At 37.5% G+C, this 22,336-nt stretch overlaps 1 long non-coding RNA gene across 1 annotated transcript; it reads right to left on the reverse strand.

Moving 5' to 3' along the window:
* Positions 1–4,529: 4,529 nt before the first annotated feature.
* On the reverse strand, positions 4,530–7,774 carry LOC143676328 (uncharacterized). The gene is made up of 3 exons (XR_013172006.1): positions 7,686–7,774; positions 7,205–7,347; positions 4,530–5,257 (listed from the first exon to the last, which is right to left on the reverse strand). It is a non-coding gene; the product is annotated as an uncharacterized LOC143676328 (long non-coding RNA).
* Between the last annotated feature and the right edge of the window lie 14,562 nt (positions 7,775–22,336).

Raw genomic sequence — 22,336 nt, forward strand, 5'->3', positions numbered from 1 at the left:
TGTTCTACCTATAGAGAAGAGTGAGGTATTGAAGTCTCCTATTATCATCGTTGAAATATGTGTCGCTCCCTTCAGTTTTGCCAATGTCTGTCTCATGTACTCTGGAGCTCCTTGATTGGGAGCAGAAACATTTATGATTGCTATATCTTCTTGGTGAATAGATCCTTTAATTAGTATATATTGTCCTTCTTTGTCTCTTATGATCTCTTTACATTTAAAGTCTGTTTTTTTCTGATATTAGTATAGCTACTCCTGCTTTCTTTTGATTACAACTTGCATGAAAAATCTTTTTCCATCCTTTCACTTTCAATCTATTTGTATCCTTGTGTCTAAGATGAGTCTCTTGTAAATGGTATATAGCTGAATTATGTTTCTTAATCCATTCTGCCAATCTGCATCTTTTAATTGTAGTCCATTAATATTTAAAGTTATTACTGAAAAGCTGTGTCTTGAATCCACCATCTTATCTTTTATTATTTTATTTGTCAGGTCTATATATTCTTTTCCCTCCTTCTTCTTGTATTCTTTAAATCACCCTTAGTGGCACTCTTCAATTCTGTGCCCTCCTGCAGACCTCCTGCTCCTGTCTTTTTTTTCAGCTGGCAGAACTCCTTTTAGCATTTCTTGTAGAGCTGATTTTCTGTTGACATATTCTTTCAGGACTTTCTTGTGTGTGAAAACTTCAATGTCTCTCTCAGTTTTGAAGGACAATTTGGCTAGGTGCAGAATTCTTGTATGGAAATCTTTCTCTTTCAGGATCTTGAATATATCATACCACTGCTTTCTCACCTCCAGTGTGGTAGTTGAGCAGTCTGAACTCAGTCTTATTTGGTTTCCCTTGTATGCAGTAGATTGTTTTTCTCTTGTTACTTTCAGGATTTTCTGCTTCTCTTCAACATTTGACAAGCTGATTATATGTGTCTTGGGAAAGGACTATTTGGATTTACTCTGTTTGGCATTTGTTGGACTTCTCTGACTTGTATATTTATGTCCTTTATGAGGGTTGGGAAGTTTTCCTCCATTATATCCTTAACTACTCTTCCTAGCCATTTACTCCTCCCTCCTCCTTCTGGGACACCAATGATTCTTATATATGTGTGCTTTGTTTTGTCTATCATTTCCCTGAGATGCAATTCAAATTTTTCCATCCTTTTTTGCCATTTGCTGTTTTGAGTTTTCAAAGTCAGTTATCCTGCCCTCTATATCACTTATTCTTTCTTCCAGCTCTTCAAATCTGGTGTTGTGTGCCTCTAGTATGTTTTTTATTTGGTCAACAGAGTCTTTAATTTCTGTGATATCTGCTATTTTTCTATTTATTCTCTCAAATTTCTCTATGCTCTTCTACTGTCTTCTTGATTTTATGTCATTTGCTATCCCACTTATTTTATTAAGTAGAGTGGTATGAACATCTTTGATTAGTTGTTCCAATGTCTGTGTTTCTTTTGGTGTTTTAATTTGGTCATTGGTCAGGGCTATATCTGCTGCATTGTGATATGTTTATTGATCTGCTGCTTCGTGGCATGTAAATAGATTGATTGATTTACTTTGGGAGTTGATTTCTTTCAGTAGTCTAAGACCTTGTGTTTATAGGGTCGGTTGTACAGCAGGGAGCAAGGTATGGGGCGGGACACTCAGTGAGGTGATTTGTTTCAGGGCAGGTATAGGCACAGGTTGGGAATGTTATGCTGATGCTTGTGAATGTGGGTGCCTGGTGGCCAGGGAGTATTTCGTTGTGTGGGTGCACCAGTCTGGGGGTTGTAACCCTGGTGTGAGCTGGTCTAAGGCATGGGTGTAGGGCTCCGTGCATGCGTAGAGCTGTGACAGGAGGTCGGAGTTATGCTTCATGGATTGGGGGTAGATGTGACCCAGCTGTGCAGGTCAGCACTTTCTCAGAGCTGGTGAGTATGGCTGAGGGCCGTTTGCAGGCACAGTTCTAGGACTGCTGTAAAATGTGGTTCCCACCTAAATGATGTGATGGGGGGCCCATGTGTATGTGTGGACCCAGGAGTGCTGTAAACTGATGGACAGAGCTCTGGGGGTGGGGTCTGGGTGATGCTGTGCAATACTATGGGCAGGGGAAAGGGGGACAGGGATAGCCTGGGTATGGAGGTCAGTGCCTGCAGCCTTTATGCACTGGCAACAGCTTGCAGGGAACAGGGAGGTGAAGGAAGTGTTTGGGAGGGGTGCAGGAGAGGTTGGTTGGGCTGCACTTAGGGTGGTGGTGTGGAGGGGGTACATGCACTGGGGGCTGGTGGGGTGGGGGCGCGTGGAGCGTGGGGAATGGGAGCAGGTGAACGTGTTCATGTGCATGGGGTGTGGGGTGAGTTGCCAGTCATGGGGCTGCACTGGTGAGGGTAGTGCACCCAAGGAATGCGGCCTAGCTTACTTCCTGGTCCTGGGCTCCCATCTGTGCACTCCTGCAGTTCTGCCTCTCAGCTCCTTGGCCTCTGCAATGAGGGCTGATATATGTGGTGCAGAAGGCATTCCCAGGCCAGCTGCACTCCCAAATCACCACCTGAGGTGTCCTCCTGTCCCTTCTCTGACTTTTCTGTAAAGCAGAGCTAATCTTGAGCTACTCTATTCAGCCACCTTGCAGGAAGTCAGGCCATGCTCTTTTAATCCATTCCTGGGAGTGTAGACCTATTTTACGTGGGAGGTTTGATTAGGTTATTTCCATTGGGATGTGATCCACCTCATTCAAGGTGGGTTTTAATTTGCTTACTAAGGTCCTTTATAAGAGGATAAAACACGTCAGAAGAGATGAAATTATGAGAAGCTCATAGAGAAAAGCCCCAGAGAAGCTGAGAGTTGACCTATAGAAGCTCATAGGGGAAGCTATTGGAATCAGAAGTTGAAAGCACTGAAACCCAGGAGCAAAGGACCAGCACACACCAGCCATATGCCTTCCTATGTAGCAGATGTATCCTAGATGACATCAGTCTGTCTTCAGAGGCCAGGTATCCTGGTGATGCCTTGAGTTGGACATTTTAACAATGTAAGAACTGTAAGTTGTAGGTTAATAAATTTCTTTTATAAAAGCCAACCCAGTCCTGGTATCGCATTCCAGTAACTTTACCAAACTCAAGCAGTTCTGTTATCTAGTAGAAGCCCAAAGAAAGGGGATACTCTAAGGGCCCCTCTATTTAGATATGATTCTGCACTAAACTATTTTTTAAGTGAAAATGAGCAGTTTATTCTGAAGAACCATACTAGCCTATGAATTTGAGTATAGTAATGGCCAAATCATTTTGCTTTTAGAATAATATTCACCTAAGCATATATAATACATCTGGTTCATAATAATCAAGCAAACATATGACATGGATATTAGCTTTATTTCTTGACACCTGAACTAATGTGCTTACTTTTAAAAGGACACAAGACCATCTATGTGGGCTTAGGTTTCATAAGAACCCAATGTTTGATTTAATGTAGAAATCAGGCAATTAAAAATCAATACTTACAGAAGGCTCCTTTAAGGAAATAAATTTTTACTAGGTGCTAATCTAGCTGATTAGGCAGTAATAAAGCTTTTTTTTCGTATTCAAAAAGAAAGAAGTTAATGTTACAGCATTGTTCCATTTACTCTAACTAGGACTCTCAATTTGTGTATCAAGGGTATTTAAAATAAATGATGACAAGTCTAGGAAGAAGTTGGAAATCTTTATTACAGCTAATGCCGTCTTTCTTAGAAGAAGTTAATGCCACAGAAGGATTAGATGAGATATCAATTATATTCATCTGTCAGTATTTATTGCATGGATACGATATCTCTGTGACACAGAATGTCATATATGCATTCCTTCCACAATCATTTCCTAATTGTCCATTATGCATATACTTACAGGATGCAAAGTTGAGAATGATACCATTGTACATTGAAAGATCTGAAGATCCAAAAGGGAAGATATATGCATACATGAATATAAATATATGCAGTGAGAAGAAATAGAAATAATATTCTGGCACAGGAAGGATTCAAAGATCTTGGAAAGTGTGGGGAATTCTTTGTAGAGGAAATGGTATTTTAACTGGTGCTTGAGAGAAGAAAACAACAATGATATGTTGAGAAATGAGGCAGGACTCTCTTCACACCAAGCAAGAAGACTTGAGTGATGTCACACAGGCAGGAATATATACAAAATATCTGTCATAGTGAAAATGATGTTGTAAAGATGTATTGTAATCAAATATGCATTGGAAGATCTTGAATCCATGCTAAAAAATTTAAGTTCCATTTTAATTCAACAGGGAATCATTGAAGAATACACAATGAATGTGTAAAGGATTATATATAACAAGGATTATATTGAATAATGATTACTATATATTATATATATGATGGTTATATATATTTATACCCACTAATAATTATTATGGCTGCATGTTGAAGAAAATAAGAAAAGGGATAGAGGAAAAACAGTAACCAAGTGATCACAATAGTCCTTGTGACAGTTATTTTAATAGTGTCAATGGGGTGACAATAAAGGGTTACAATTGAGAGATATTTTGAAAGTCAGATTAATAAAATATGATGACATGAAGGATGAGGTAAATTTGAAGTCAAACCATCCCATCGCTGAGACTGCTTGTTGCCTTTCAATATTTACTCTACCTTTCTTATTTAATAACTGGGACTGGATTTTAGCTGGGCACAGTTCCCCCCCAGCTAAAAAACTATACGTCATAGCTTCCTCAGGTGGGTGTGGCCCTGGGTTTAAATTCTATTCTATGATATGTAAGTACAAGTTCTAGAAATTGTTATTAAAAGAGAGGGATTTTAACCTCCCATTTCTCCCATCAGTGCTGAGATATAGATGGAATGAGCTAAAGCATTACTGACCATCTTGTACTATGAAATAGATGCCAAATTCTGAAGGTGATGCTTCTTTCATCAAGAGTGATAAATAGGAACCTGAGTTACTGATGATTACAGAGCAGACACTGCAGCCCAAGAATGCTTACTGAAAGACATTTTTTACATGGCATAGAAATAAAAATTACTATCTCTTTTAGTCCCTCTTTCTTAGGGGTTTTTATATTATATGTACCTAAGCTTCATTCTGACTAGTTCTGTGACATAAAGGTTTCATAACTGAGAATTCAGATAGTAGTCAGAGTGAATTCAGATACATTTTAATAACAAATGATTCCCAAATTTCAATAGCACAAAAACAAAGTCTTTTTTTTTTCTCACTTATGTCACATGGCTATGCCAAACTTAAAGGGGATGTAGAAGTGGCATTCTTTTGTGTGCCTAGAAAGAGAAGAGAACCAGAAATATTAGTGACCATCATGTTCACATAAATTCTTTTCAATGATGTTATCATTAACCAGAAAGAAAAGTCAGGAGGGAAGGAGGGAGAGATAATGAATTTAATTATGGACATTTTGCCTGTAGATATCAGGTTTCTTTGTATGCAATATAAAATTAGAAATATGGATCTGGAATCTGACAATTTGTATAGAGCTGAGATTTATCCGATGTACAAAAGAATTGAATCGGTGGTCAAGGAAGAGATCACCTGGGTCAGACTGAAAATACATGGCAGAATCTTGGAGTATTTAAGATACAAAGAGAAGAAAGGAGATAGTGAAAAAAGCATGAAGATTGGACCGAGAAGGAACAGAAAATGTAGGGAGGAGATTCACAGAATACAAATAAGATATTTGCAGAGAAGTGATGTCAACTGAAAAAGAAATGATTTAAAATATTTGAGAAAGTTGATTTCAGAGGGGTGTTAATGGGGAACAAGAGTGCATTGAGTTTTGGAGTAAATGGAGAGAGATAGAACATGTGATCTGAAAGTAGCAGCAAAGTGTTTGGAGAATGATAGAAAAAATAGATTAACTGTGACACACAGGAACCTAATCTACTTTAAATTTGTCTAGAAAGATGTGAATTTTACAAATTAACATTTTATTGAGGAGTCAACTCAACTTTATAAGCATCCACTAAAAACAATATTAAATATTGAACCAGCCGACCATCCTGAATTAACACTGTTATCTGTGACCCTTTTTCTTGGCAGAAACAAAACACTTACACAAACGACTTTCTAATAACTCTGCTCCTGTGGGATTGTAGTGTGCAAGAAAATAATGCCATAAAAATAAAAACTCAATACTATTCAGAAAAATACTTAGAAACAAACATTGGTAATAACCAAGTCTGAGCTTCTTCTAAACAGATTGGAGTGATTCTTGGGATGGTTAATAAAGTGTTAGGCTCACTAGGGATTGTCTCTTGACACCATCAATTTCCTCCTGAGCCCTGCCCAATTACATAATCTGCCTACCTCATTTTTACTTATCAGACTAAACTTGTTTTACTTCAGGTATTTGCTTCAGCTCTTTCATTTGTACTAGTTTTACAACTAAAGTGTAATATTGAGATCTGAAAATTAAATGTATTAGCTGGTGGCAAATCTGTAATGATTTACAAGAAAAATTTAAATCTTTATGTACATCCAAATTAAACTTTATTTTTAATCAGCATATGACAAACTCATGTATGATATAAGCATGTGACACACTGGAAAATCATTTTATTTTTAATCAGTAAATGACAAAATCACGTATGATATAAGCATCTGACACTGAAAAATCATTCAATGGTCAATTAAAAATGTGAAGTGCAATGGATTTTTAATAAATTGCAATAATTACAACTCTAGGTTAATTAAGCTGAATTTTCCATTTGATCTTAAAAACATTTTCATATTTAAAATTAAAATATCATTATATTCATATTTCATTTATAGGAATATTTAAAAGTAATTTAAAAATTCACTTATTTAACTATCCATGTTTCAACATATTTAAGGAATTTATTCATATGTTCAGCTTCTAGCAGTAGCAAATAAACTAGACATTGTGCCTTGCTTTTAAGCAAATCTAAATTAAATACTTTTATTTTCTAAAAAAAAGTAAAGCACATATTACCATAAGATATCTCCCAAGTGCTTAGTAACCATTGCTAACGAAACCAGTTTTTGGGTGGCTACGGTGCATGAAGTTTACAATTCAGAGGTCTATCTATTGAGCTTTGTCTTAGCTTTCCATAACCGCTATTACTAATACCACACGATGGGTTGGTTTAAGCAATGGGAATTTATTGGTTCATGGTTTTGAGGCTAGAAAACCTCCAAAATCAAGATCTCAGCGCAGCATGCTTCCTCCCCCAAATCTGTACTGGCCATACCTGAGATTCCTTGCTTTACATTTCTGCCTCCCATTAAAGGAAACAAATCTTCTCTCCTTTCTCAATTCTGTAAATTCCAGGTTCTCATTATAAGGCTCCCAGTAATCTAGATTGCGGTCTACCCTTCTTCAGTTGGGCCACACCTTAATTAAAAATAACATCTTCAAAAGCTGCTATTTACAGCAGGGACGTGTGTTTTGGGGATACACGATTTAACCTACCACAAGCTTACACAAATATGTAATGATTTAATGCTGTGACTGTTCAGTTGGATTTATTTTTGTAATGAAAAATTCTGTTTCACTGGATTTGAGAGTGATTAACAAATTAGCCTAAATTAATTATGGTGTTAAGTGTGGTAAGACTGATATATGTACCCTAGTTTAGAGGTGTTCTTAATCTCAGTCCCCATTCCAGTGGGTGTGTACCCAATGTAAATAGGATCTTTTAAAGATGCGATTTTAGCAAGCCTGTGGCCCACCTCAATGAGGGAGAACCGCAGTCTGGAGACAGTGAGAGAGAAGAAGCCATGGAGAGGAGCCAGAGGCAAGCTGGCAGCCGGAAGCTGTGGCACGAACCCGGAAGAGAAAGGAGAGGGCGTCACCATGGAGGCAAATGAGCTATAACAAGCCCAGCAACCTGAAGATCCGGCAGTCGGCACCAGAATGTTACAGAGGGTGGGGAGAAAGCACTGCCTTTCTGATGCCTCGATTTTCGACTTTTAGCCTCAAAACTGTGAGCCAGAAAATTCCCAATGTTTAAGCAATTCTTTGTGTGTTATTTGTCACAGCAGTCTGGCAAACTGAGACATAGAGGAGTGAGCTTGAATTAAATTAGGAATTGTTTTATGCAATGAGCTAAATTGGTACCTAAAAAACAACATAAAGTGTATACTGGCAAAGAAGCAGCATATATTGGGGTTGAAGAAAGAAAAAAATAGGGTATGCTCTTAGGTTAATCATTGACATTCTATATTGCCTCCTTAAAATGACCTAATTGGTCTGTTTTTAATTGATTAGTCTAAATTGTCATGATAATAAATATTCCTTATGAATAAATTTGTTCCTTGATTGCTTGTCAGTTGAGTTTCCAGTTTATAAATAAGAAACATGATAATATCAGTGAGAAGAGGACATTACCAGAGCACCTTATCCAGAGCTAGGACCTGATGAGTGGTGGAAAAATCAGTTGGACCCTGAACCTTCATCAGACAGCAGGACATTAAGACTCACTTGGAGAGAGATAGAGAATATATTTTGATGGACTATGGGTATTTGAAGTAGTGTGATGAATCAATGAGTAGAATGGATGAATATGAAAACTAAAAGAAGATATGGAGGTGGGATAGAAATTTTGAATTCCTACTAGAGAATTTTGAATAGGAATTCATTTGGGGAGTATTCAGAGAGCAACCCCCCAGCCTCTATTCCCTGCTTCCATGCCTTCCTTTGTAAATTCTCAGGCACATCTTTAGGCAAAGCATTTATTTCAAGTTATCTAGGATTTGTCCTCCCCCTCCCCCCCCCACCCCAAATAGTGTTGATTTCCTGTGGTAATTCTCTGTTTATGAGATATTGGTTAGTGTGGAAGTACTAACTGTGTCTACAAATAGGTGGTTGATTAACTACTATGACCAAGTGAAATCTGTAGACATTCTATTTCTCTTCAAAACTTCAACCTTAAAGCCCCTACTGGGGAAATTGAAAGCAAACAGCATTTTTAAAACTCATGTTTTATAGATGATGAAGAAATGGAGTTTCTTTGAAGCAACAAAGTGTAGGACAACAGGGATGCTGTAAACTGCAGTAAACAATCACTCCAGGTGATTGTTACCATATGGAAGTTAAAATCCAATCATGCCGGATCTTCCACTTTTTAAAGACAAGACAAAAAATCTGGACCTATGCATTAAAAACTTCTCCTGATTTTTAAAAGCAAGTCATTTAAAAAATTTCAAAGTAACATCCCATCCAAACAAAACTCATCTGTGGACCTAATCTGGCTAGCTGACATGCTGCTAATTTATAACCTCTGCTTTAAAGATGTTTTTGTTTCAGATTTTAAAATATACTAATGAAAAATAAAGAACTCTTTATTTTCAATTCAATCAAGAATATGTTATTAAATATATTTAATTTAGGCATGGCAATGTTCCAGTACTCTGAAGTGCACAAAATATAGGGAATGATTACAGTCTTTACAGAACTGGAGAGGAAGCTAGTATATACATATAAAGCTAAAGCATAAAATGAATCACCAGGGTTCATGTCGACCATGTTGAAATATATCTGTATGTATTTCTTGCTTCTAGGATTTTTTTGTTTGCCAAGGCATCAATATCAAAGTAAGTTTCCTATTTTCCGTTAAAGGAGAATTAGTTCCTTTCTGTGTGTTTGTGTGTGTGTGTGTGTGTTGTTATTTGTTCACAGAGCTGTAAATTCAGTATTCAGTATTCTGCATGTGGTAGTTTTTAGGAGATCTGAATAACTTCTAAACATGGCGAGGAAATTTCCTCCTGAATTGTTGTGTTAGGAAAACACTGAACCGTTATCTTAGATAAGTGGGAGAAAATTAGTCTTAAATTAGGTGACTTGAAGTAAGAGCAATTTTAATTGGGTGGTTCATTTGTAAGTCTTTTTCTTTGTAGTTAAGTGGGTAACTGCATTATAGGGAATGAGCAATTTCAAGGGATTGAAAATCACTGATACCTTCTTGTTTAGTTTTATAAAAGCCATTTCTCCCTCTACTGAATGACATAGTATTTTTCCCTTAAAATTTTTTAGTAGATTTCTTTTCTCATATCAGCAGTCTTTTCAAAAAAGAACAAATCCTTTCATTTTCTGCACCAATGGTTAACCACCAGCTGCCACTAAGTGCCCAGTGACTTATTTTATATTACACCTCCATGCACCCAAACCTTTTGTTCCTTCTCCCGTGACACCTTCCCCCCAATCACGTTCTGCTCTGGGGGCCAGGCAGCCCTGTATGTGGATCCCAGTTACCGTTTGTGAAAAACTGTATTACCTTTTGTCAAAACAGCTCTGAGACTCTACCTACCAGGGATAAGAAATATACATCTTGCAGAATGTTTAGTTAGTATGAAATTAGATAATGATGCTTATTATGTTTATAGTGCTCAATCCTGCCCCCTTCCCTTTCCCTTTTAACTTGAAGGCTCACTTTTATCCTTTCCTGGTTTTCTGCTGGCGTCGTAGGGAGTGCGCAGAGGCATCCACAGGACATGCTCTGCCCAAGTGGTGGCACGGGTGCTGGAGAAGTTTGATGTCTGTGACTCAGAAGGGTGTCTGTAATTGTTCTCACCTCAGAATATTTAATTTAGAGTATTTTCCCACTGTTGTGATATTTCTTACAAATCTGTCACCTAAAAGTTAAAAATGAGTTGTTGAATATCTACTATATGCTTTTGGTTGTGTAGGATCCAGTAAAAGTCCAAATCTTGATCTTGAGATAGTTGCCCTGTAGGCAAAACTAGCTTTAAAGGGGCAAGGACAAAGATAATACAGCAGAGAAAAATCAAAGATAAAATAAGTGGGTAAAACGAATCACTTCTCTGGATTTTGTGAGAAATGGAAGATGAGTGGAAGCTAGGATAGATGGAGGGGTCTTTATCATAGATGTGGGATCTGAGTTGGGCATGGAGGAATAGTAGAGGGAAAACATACCAGGTTGTGAAAGTAACCCAAGAGGCAGGAAATGTAAGTCCTATCCCATTTGCTCAAGGCTCACCTCTCTGCTTGGAAACTGTTACTAATCAATGCTAACAAGGCACAGACGGCCAGGTCAGTAGGTTACCCAGCCCTCTGCACACCTACTTAACATAATTGCTCTTCTAATTGGACTTAGAGCTTTATCTCCACAAACACCAGAGGCCAGGGCTCTGAGGCAAATCCGTTTAGATGCAGGACATCAGGCTACTGCTTCTTTTGTCTACCCCATGAATGCTTGAGGTTATACTTTCCTACCTCACACAGACCTTGAATGATTTAGGTAAAAAATTAATATTATCACCTGACTAGTTCAGCTTTGCAGTGCTATCCAAGCTTTAAAAAATAACCTCCTGTCTCTCTCCTCTGAAATATCTCATTGTTGGAAGTCCAGTCTCAGAATTCTGATTTGAAGAAGGGAAAAGACAAATGATTGCATTGAACATTACCTCATAGCTAACACTTTATTCTTGAGGCTAAAAAGTGAAAACCGATCTTTGAAAGGGAAGAGATCAAAGGTGTAATCCCTAGAAAGGAGCCACTTTGTTCTCTAAATGAGACATTGTGAGAGTAAAATGACTGAGGCTCTTAGATCTCCAGGTTACTTTTGATTTCTGGGCAGGTTTAAATTATATACAATGTTATCTATATCCCATGATCAGTTTATACAGTGAGACAGAAATGGAATTTGTAGCAGGAATTTTATGTGTGTGTATGTATACACATACTCACATCACTGAATTATACATACACACTTGTTTGTGTGCTACCAATATGTACTTTTGTTTAAAATATGCTACTCACTCCATCCTGGCAGCTGGGCTTCTAATTATTGAATTTGTGTGAGGTGCTTCATTTTGATTTCACTTTTACTAACTTTATCATAAAGGAATTTCATTTTCACTGCTTAAGGGATCACCGTATTTTCTCTAGAAAAATAGACATCAAAATATTATCAAATATTAGTTGCAAAATGTATGCATTCTTACTAACACATTGAATTTATTTGCTACCTCTAAGAATTTGCTTGTTTTTACTTATATGAATAAAAAGAAATCACTCAATACGCCTTTTAAATTGTAGCTACACCTATCATTTTTATGCCTTTAAGGTTTTGAATTTCCATTTTCCCTTTATCCATGTATATAAAAAGATGAATATTTGGAAATGAGATAGTTATAATTAAAAGTGTCTGCCATAAAGAACAACATATTCTTCTAGTTTGAATATTGAGTATTCCTCATTATAGCTAAATTAGTACAGAAAAAGAAGACATGCTAGAATAGTATTCAAAAGTCATTGGGTACACTGTTAGAGGAAAGGAATATTTCTAGTATATAAAAATCCCTTCTAACATTCATGTCATATCATATAGTTAATTTGGGAGCTGTGGCGTAAATGGAAAGAAAGGAAGAGAAAGAGAGTAGGAAATATGGGTCCTAGTCCTTGCTTTACCACTTAGTTGTATCAAACCTTCCTGTATGTCATTTTCCACATTTGTAAAATTAGAGGCTTGAAATATGATCCCTCTATGCCTTGGCTCTGTATTCCCTGACTCACTCTCTCAATCTAAATAAATGATAGCAGTGTTTTTGCTGTTGGCTCTTCAAAGCTCTAGTGGTTATAAAAGCAGGCTAGTTGTGAGAGTCTTTGTGTCAAGCAGGAATAAAGAGAGAGAATTGCCTTAGATATTCCTTAGGTGAGTTTTCTAGTTTTGCTAGCTGCCAGATTTGCAATATACCAGAAATGGAATGGCTTTTAAAAAGAGGAATTTAATGAGTTGCTAGTTTACAGTTCTAAGGCCGAGAAAATGTTCCAATTAAAACAAGTCTATAGAAATGTCCAATCAGAGGCATCCGGGGAAAGATACCTTGGTTCAAGAAGGCCGATGAAGTTCAGGGTTTCTCTCTCATCTGAGACGGCACATGGTGAACACAGTCATGGTTTCTCCCTCGGCTGGAAGGGCACATGGTGAACACGGTGTCATCTGCTAGCTTTCTCTTCTGGCTTCCTGTTTCATGAAGCTCCCCGGGAGGCATTTTCCTCCTTCATCTCGGAAGCTCTGGCTGATGGACTCTCTTCTTCGTGGTACTGCAGTATTCTCTGCTCTCTCTGAATCTCTTTCATTCTCCAAAAACGTTTCCTCTCTTGTAGGACTCCAGAAATTTATCAAGACCCACCCAAATGGGTGGAGACATGTCATCACCTAATACAGTTTAACAGCCACTCTTGATTAAATCACATCTCCAGGGAGATGATCTGATTACAGTTTCAAACATACAGTATTGAGTAGGGATTATTCGACCTTTATGAAATGGGATTTTGATTAAAGCATGGCTTTTCTAGGGTTCATACATCCTTTCAACCAGCACAGTGAGTTTCTCAGAGCTTCAAGTCCTCAAGTGTGATGCACAGGTACACTGGCCTCACAGGGCCACAGTAAGGGCTGGCAGTAAAGCCGTGAGTTTGGGATTAGGAGATTATTTGTTGTCAGGGTTTCTAGCATATGGCCCTTTCTTGATACATGAAAAATCTTTTATTGGAAACTTCAGCAACATATCACGGAAGAATTAATCATGAATTCATTTGCTATATAATGAAATAATTGAAATTTAGAATTTGAAAGGATCTTTGCAATCTTTTTAGTCCATCCCTCTCATTTTACAAATGAAGGAATAGACAGTCCAAATTTTGGTGACTTGCTAAGGCTGTTCAGTGGATAGGTTGCAATGCCAGGAGAATTCTTGTTTAACTTCCAGTCAGTTTTTCTTTCTTGATACACCTGAAGCCCAGAGCCCCAGGAGGACTGAAGGACTGACTGTGGCAATGTAGTTTTCGCCACCCCAATTGTACACTGGGATTTATTGATTTAAAAAAATTACTGTGGTGCCTAGACTGTACCCTGGAGGGAGCAAGAGTAGTCCTTCTCATGGGGTGAATGGGCATTTCCTCAGGGATCACCATGAAAAACCCTGGCCACAAGAAAGTGAATTATGTTTGCAACTGAATCAGGTCTTTGGTAAAATAGGCTGGGCTAGTCAATAGGACTTCATCATAGACTCTAAGGGTTACTGCCCCTAATTGCTGCCTACTGTTCAGAGTTTTAATTTGTTAATAGCTGCCTGAGGATCTGCCTATAAGACTGTGAGAGTTTGAAATGGTTTTGTACCCAAGAAAAACTATGTTATTTTAATCTGTTCTTGTGGGTGCAGACTTGTTGTTGGTAGGACCTTTTGATTAGGTTGTTTTCATGAAATTTGACCCCGCCCATTCAAGGTGGGTCTTAATCTGCTTGTCAGAGTCCTTTGTGGGGAGGGTATATCTTGGAGAGAGCTCAGAGCCAAGAGAAGCTAAGAGAGGAAGAAAACATCCCAGGAGAAGCCAGAAGGATCCACAGGAGCTGGAAGAGCCATTTTGAAACCAACCCAGGAGAGAAGGGCCAGTAGACATTGCCATTTCCATTCCCATGTGACAGAGAAACTCCGGACTATCAGCATTTCTTCAGTGGGGCCTTAGTTTGGACATTTTTATGGCGTTAGAATGGTCATTTTGTTACTTAATAAATCCCCTTTGAAAAAGCCAACCTATTTCTGGTATATTGCATTCCAGCAGCTTTAGCAAACTGAAGCAAAAACTGACTCAGACAATATCCTTACTGTTACTAATTTTTACAATGTGTGTTTACAACCATTTTGAGAGCTATAGTCCCCTGTCGATATTTGCTTTATATATTGAGCTATATACGTTTTGGATTTGAATATCTTCATCGCTGATGGCTTGTTCATGTTCCTCTTGCTGTGCTGAGGTGGAAATTTATATACAAGTAGTGTATCACCGGACACAGCAGGGAGATGGTGCTGGAGAATGGGCCACCTGAGCCAGTAACTAGTAAGAAGCAAAGAGTCACATAGGCAAGCACTAAGCCTACATTCACATCACTAACTCAGAACTAGGGTTCAACTTTGAAGATGTGTAGGCTATAAAACCAATCACATTATTCACCAATCACATTGAACCCTTGTTACACACATATTATACTGTGATGTCATCAGGATGAACTAAAAAATTAACATTGGGTGGGTGCACAGGTGGTTCAGTGGTAGAATGTTCGCCTTTCATGAGGGAGACCCGGGTTTGATTCCTAGACAATGCACCCCCCCCCCAAAAAAAAACATTAACATTGGCTAAGTCTTAAAGGATGAAAGAAAGCCCCAAATATCTATTTGCAGCTTGTGAAATATAGATGTAAGAGTCTTATATTCTCCGCTTTGGTGATGGTGGAAAGTTTATGAACTGATTTGTATGAGTAGGGCTCTTTTCACAGCAGCATTTAGTAGAGGTTGTAGTAGAGAGAGGAGTGGACCAGGAGTCAAAAAACCTGGGCTAGTTTGATCTTACTCCCAATTTCCTAACCTATAAATTAGAATAATAATTTTTACTTATCTTCAAGGTTACTATACCAGTCAAAAATAGCAGTTTATAAAATACTTCAGAAGTGATAAAAATCTAGACAAATGACAGCTGTTCCCTTACGTAATAAGAAATAAGTTATAGAAAACTTAGATTAGGATAGAGTTCAGATCAGAAAGGGGCAATTAATTTTACTATCTTACTTAAATCAATAATGTTAATTGTGTTGTATCCATTATATTTCTCCCTACAAGTGACACCCATTAACTAGTTACTGTGGTCATATGTTTGTTCAGTACATATTTTTTGAGCAGCTATTATGTACTAAGCACTGTTTTAGGCAATTGGAAAAATTTAGAGAACAAACAGGGTGAGATTCCTGCCCTCACAGGGTGATGTACATGCTAGTGAGAAGATTAGATAATATTTTAGATGGTGGCAAGTATAAAGAGCAAAGAAAAAGCAGAACAGAATAAGGAGGATTGGTAGAGCCAGAATTGAGGCAATTGGAAATAGGGTATTGGCAGCCACTGAATTTGTTGACAAGATATTGTCAGTTAGCCTCAGGAATAAGAAAGTAGCAGACCCTTAGAATTTATTAGAGGAAACGTTCTATACTCCTTTGAATCCAAATTAGTTTGCCCTCTCCTCTCCAATTCAGTTGTCTTCTTGATATCTTTAAACAAATCTTGTGCTAAGTAATCTTAAAGTTCAAAGCTCCATCTGTCCTTGTGGCTCAAGGTATATGTCATAAATCTCTCCAGATACTCACTGAACATTTGATCTTAACTTATTTTGTAGTTCTAACAGTGGATTCATCCGTCTCAGAATTTTTTGTCCAGTTCAGGAAAATTGAAACATATCAAGACAGATTTCTTTAGTTTCTTTGGCTAGTTTCAATTTGGTTCAGTGCTGTTTATCAAATATTTCTCACTCTGCTTGCCAGACTTGTGTCTGACAGCATTGAACTTTGCTTCCTTTGAAGTTGGGACTGGTCACATAACTTGTTTAAGCCAGTGAATGTGAACAGAAATGATGCATGTCATTTCCACTCAGAAGCTTTAAAAGCAGCGCATGATTTTGCCACATTCACTTTTTCTTGCCTCAGAAAATGTGAAAGCAGAGAGATGGAGCACTTAGAATAGATCCCCACCAACTCATGATGGATATAGGGTTTGAGCAAGAATTAAACTTTCATTTTTGTCAGCCTCTATTATTTGGGGATTGATTGTTAATATAATATAACTTAGATTTCCCTGACTGATATAACAGCTTCTAAATTTACACTTCAAATCAGAATTTTCTTTCCCTTCCAGGTTTTACAATTTCATTTAATACTACTTTAAAGTACTGTGAGAATTAAATTTGACTTATACGAACATTTGAACTACTTGCTTTGTTATCCAGTGAATACAGAAGAACACTTGAGCTTGGGAATATAGAGCCAAATAACTCAAGCTGCACAAATACTAATCCATTCCCACTAACCTGACTCAAAAAAACCATTGATCACTCTACACTCATAGAGCCTATAAATGTCTCTTTTGGGACAATCTTTTCATAAAAGGTCTGGTCATCAAAAAGGGTCCTGAGAACCTGAAGACTGTACTGAGGACATTCCAATCGCCATGATCAAAAAGATAGGTACTGTTCCAGATAAGAATGCTCCTCTAACTCTAAGGAAACATTTAAATTTTTTCCTTCAATTAATAAGATTTAATAGTTTTCTACGGGTGCATAGCAAACAACAACAAACTTAGAGATTTAGAGCAACGTTTATTTATTTTCTCACAGTTTTCATGAGTCAGGACTCTGGCATGTTTTAATTGGGTCCACTGCTCCTGGTCTCACAAGGCTGAAATTAAGGTGTCATCCACCTGTGCCCTCATCAAGAGGCTCAACTAGGGAAAGATCCATTTCTGAGCTCCCCCAATTTGTTGACAATTACTCTTCTTGTGAATATATGACTGAGGTCTCTGTTGTTTTGCTGGCTGTTGGTCAAGGGCTATTCTTAAGTCCTAGAAGTGGCTCTCAGGTCCTTGCCATGTGCGCCCCTCTTTCAGTGCTCTCATACTTCCAATATCTCTCCATTCCTGTAAGACAAAGGAGTCATATAATTTTAAGATAATCATGGACGTGATTGTCCCATCACCATTTGCATATAACATAGCTTAGTCAAGAAGGTGAATATCCATCATATTCATAGGGTCCATCAACACACAAGGGCTGTGGATTATAAAAGGCATGAATACTTGGAAACAGGACTCTTTGGGGTCATCTCAAAATTCTGCCTACCATGTGGAGTCAGAGCTGTACAGAATACCTAAAGGAAGTTGGGGACTGATCAGGTTTTGTTGTTCTAGCTCCTGTTGTTTAACCATATGAAGGAATAAGACCTTAAAACATGGACCTCCAGGGATATTCCATTATAGAATGGAATATTCTACCCACTCTACCCACTCTATTTCTTTCCCTTTATTTCCAGGATCTCTCTTGAAACCCTTTCCTTTTTATCATTTTAATCCCTCCTGTGTCCTGACAATGCTTGCTCCCAAATTTCTACATAAGAGGAATTTGTGGTGACAATATGGTTGGAGATTACGTTTGTTCCTGTATGGGAGAGTAGGCTTGAAGCTTGATTTGTAAAATATCTTTTTACTTAATGATTGAAAAAAATAATATTTGCATATCAAAAACATCAGCTGATGAATATTTGAAAGGGAAGAAGGTAGGGAAATGCAAGATCATATTCATATTTTAGAATGATTTCTTTGACATCAGTAAAGACTCCACTGGAGTGAGAGTGTGTGTGTGTAGTAAGGGAGATATTATTACTGGATAAAGGAAGATGTAAACTATTGACTAGGGGTTGGCAAACATTTTCTTTGAAGAACTGGATAGTAAATATTTGGGCTTTGTAGTCCTGACTCTCTCTGTCACAACTATTCTACCCTGCTGTTGTCCTGAGAAATTGGTTGTTATTGATATGTAAACAAATGGGCGTGGCTCTTTTTTGATAATACTTTATTTACAAAAGCAGATATAGGGTCTAATATGGACTACTGTAATAGACACAACTGCAACTAAAGCAGTGGCAGTGGGGTTGGAGACAAGATACAGTTAATTAGCTTAATGGCATATATTTTGAGCATTTACTTTGTACTATGCATTCTTCTAAGAACAGCGAACAAAAAGAAAAAAAAACCTGCCTACATAGAGCTTTCAATCTTGGAAATTTTGAAGTACCAATATTCTACCATGTGGTTCACCTATTAGCAGGGAAAGGGAGATGGTTAAGACCTACTTCAACTCAGTAATTCACTGTGAGAAAGGGCTGGTCAAGTATTGTGTGAAAAGCATGGAGTTAATTAGAGCAAGATTCCTCAATTATACATGATTCTTTTTGTTTTTTTTAAGTCTATATATATATATACCACAATGTTTTTCCTGCTCAATGTAGTATCTGTAAAATAATCAGCGTATTTAAGAAAATATTTCCATGTGAACAGTCTGGAACATCAACCAAAGAATTTTTCACAAGGATAAATAATTTGAGCATACAATGAATTGTAGTAGAGCTGCCTGGCAAAGAATGATAAACTGGGTGCTTCTATCCTAGATATTAAACGTGCAGCTGTTCTTCTGGGTCAAGTGGTGATTTTCACAGAAAGGTTGATTTCTCGTCCATTTATGGAAAATGTGAAGAGGATTTTGGTTTATTGGGAACATTTGGCTCCCTCTTTCTTGTTGACCTTTGCCAGCCCTCTATGGTTGTCCAGCTGCATATTCAGGCAACTGGGTAAGAATGGCTCCTCCCATCTTTTTGAGAGGGAATCGTGATATGAATTATTGTCAGAGAGAAAACATGATGTGAATGACAGAAGAGTGAGTTGTTGGTTGGTTTTGTCAACCATTTGCATCCCCTGAACAACATCTGGAAAGTAACCACTGGCTTACTTATTGATTCTTCTATACTTTCAGTTGTTGAGTATTATAAAATATTGAGAAAATGGCACTATAACCAGTATCTGTTCTTAAATGCCCTAAAAATTGTTAGTTTCAGTCAGACTGAAAGGATAGTTCTCATAATTGGCTATGGAATCTTTATTCTTCCTGTGTCTCCTGGGTGTGTCTTCAAATCAATGCATTTTGCACAGGGTATTTGTTCAACCTTAAGACTTTACATATCATTATTTTTATTAGTGCCAAATGTGCTAGGCTTTACACTTTAAATCAGAGCATGGGAAGAATCAATACAAATCTGTAAGAGCTCTCCATGGCAGGATTTTATGTCATAGGGTGAATTGTCTTTTGAGAAGGCCACATAGATCCATCATATGAGCTGATATTTTAGGAGTGTAAGGGAATGCCAGAGGAGAATTTCCCTCACCCAGTAATGACACTTAGGGCTGCTATATTGTAAATAATTAAATAAATTCTATCAGCCTTGTAACCATAATTGGAATTAGGTATGAGGAATCCATGCCTTGCAGTGGGGAGGAAAGGAAAGCCTGTAAAGGCAGAGTGGGGAAAGTTTCACCAAGGAGGATGATTTCAGGGTAAGAAAGTAAGAAAATTCTGCTACCTATTGTCATTACTGTTTGGTATCCAGGATTTACTCCACTTTCTTCCATCCTAACAGAAGTCCAGTTTTCTTGAGGTATCTATACTTCCTTATATAACTGAGAGAAATTGACCCTAATTCATCTTCATGTTTCCTGAATTTCCCTAACTGTAAGCCTCACCTGAGAAGCTTGTTAAATATATAAATTACCAGTCCATTCTATTGAAATTCTGATTTACTAGGTTTGCATTGGAGTCTCATCAATCTGAGCTTTTACCAAATATTTAGAAATAGTTGTAAAAAGAAAACTAGTAGAACTCATATTTTCCTCACCAAACACTGAATGTGGGAGAGAAGTATAGTTGCATGAAGGAAAATGCTAGAAGTAGTGTATGAGTCAGGCATTCTAATACTTTAATGACATTAGGGAAGTTGTAATTAACACTGAATGAGGTTCTTCAGTGCATGGCAAAGACTTGGTGGCTTGTATTAATCCAGGGGTGGGCTGGTGATTTAAAATGTTTCATTCAGACTCATGAGAAGGTCTTTTATTGCAGGATTTGTTGAAAAAGGTTTTCTTTCTACTATTTTCCCTGAACAAACACGTCTGTGACCCCAGTTGTTGTTGGTAGCCGTTTTACAGCTAGGGCAATTGGCCTTGGGATGAAGTCAACACTGTGTGAGAACAGAAAGAAAATGAACCAGGATCTTAATGACAAAATTAGCCATCAGTCAAGTAACCCTGAAGCCTACCGTGCCTCAGGATCTTTTGTTGTCAGTAACAATCTCTGTCCTTATTTGTCAAGCAAGTTGTATTCTGTTATTTGCAGGTAAAATCTTTCTAATTGATACACCTGCTTGTGATTTTGTTTAGAATCATGTTCTTGCCATTAGAGAAGTATTTAGGAGAAGCTCCCTCCTGATTTGCGACTATTATCAAGTAAAATAATAGTAAACTATTAATCCTGATCATTTCTCTTTGATAATAAATTTGGCACCTAAAGAAGAATAATCAGTTTTTTGCAATCATGTGATGAATACATTTCAGGACAAAGATCCACATCTTTTGTGTCTTTGCTATTAGTGACCATGAAAAGGTAACAAAATTTTAGAAATAAATAAAAGTATACATATTTGAAAATAATTCAAGAAACAAAACTGGTTAAATTTTTAAGACTATTCCTGGTCTGTAGTTTTGAAAATGAGATTCTATTTTCCTCTGTAGAACTGAAATGCTTTATAAAAGGATCCCCCTATTCACGTGATACTTGTTTCAACTCTGGCCTAGGTTTCTGGGGCTCAGCCTCTGGCTCTGAATGAGTAGGCATCATCCTTCCCACTAGAAGTCGTTTTGCATTTTGGTGCTTACACACTATTGGTGGCCAGATGGTGTCCTTAGTCTCAAGTGCCTTTTGTATAATCTACTGGATTATACATGAAACTATTAAGTCTCTCTGGGGACATAAAAAACTAGAAAATTGACCCCCCCTAAACACATATTTTATATATGAAAATACATCAGATGGATAATATAAATTATAAGAAAAGACAACAGATTTTTTGTCTAGGAATCAGGAATCTGAACTTGTATGGTAATTGAGAGGTAAATGTTAAGGATTGGAAAGGAATGGTGATTTCCTATTCCATGTAGAACTGACACCAGGACCCATCTTAGTCAATCTAATTGCAAAGGGGCACACTAGGAGAAGTGGCATGAGCATCTGTGCACACACACATGCATATTTGTTCTCATGTTTTTACACGTATAGGAGAGCTGTAATACTTTGGGGCCTGTGCAGCTTGGCTAAAGGACACTCTTTGAGCATAGCACATAGGAAGGGAACATTCTACCTCACTTTAAAAGGGTCTGCTGGGCTGTTAGAAATTAGCTGATGTTGGTCAATTTTCCCTGCAATTATCATTGAAGCTATTGTTTTGGAATCTAACCCACAAGGGTAGTCACTGAATTCCTATTTCTCATAAGCACTGAGGGTAGCTAGGAATGATTTACTGTCATGTTGTCAGCTCTCCTGTGGATTCTAAGAAACAGTTGAGAATGGAAACCTCAAGAAAATAGTGGAATTTCTGCTAGAACACAAGATTTTTAAAGACTAATATAAACATAATTTCATTAGTGTTTTGTATCAACTGATGAAACCAGGGAGATACCCTGATGGCATATCTAGTACTGGATATTAACTATCCTCCACAGATTTTAACACTTCAACTTTCTTCCAGTTCAGATATTAAAACTTGGCGTTCCGCCTGGCAGCTATTAGAATGTTAGATACAAAGCAGCAAAGATCCCAAATCTGTAGTGTTTCAGAGCTGTTCATAATGATTCAGGTTTGAGGAAGATAAAATTGTCAGAAGATACAAACTAGCAGATTTAATAATCTAGACTTGGGACAGGAGAAAAGTTGCAAAAAGGAT

The sequence above is a fragment of the Tamandua tetradactyla genome, chromosome 3 (assembly GCF_023851605.1).
Source record: "Tamandua tetradactyla isolate mTamTet1 chromosome 3, mTamTet1.pri, whole genome shotgun sequence".
NCBI lineage: Eukaryota > Metazoa > Chordata > Mammalia > Pilosa > Myrmecophagidae > Tamandua > Tamandua tetradactyla.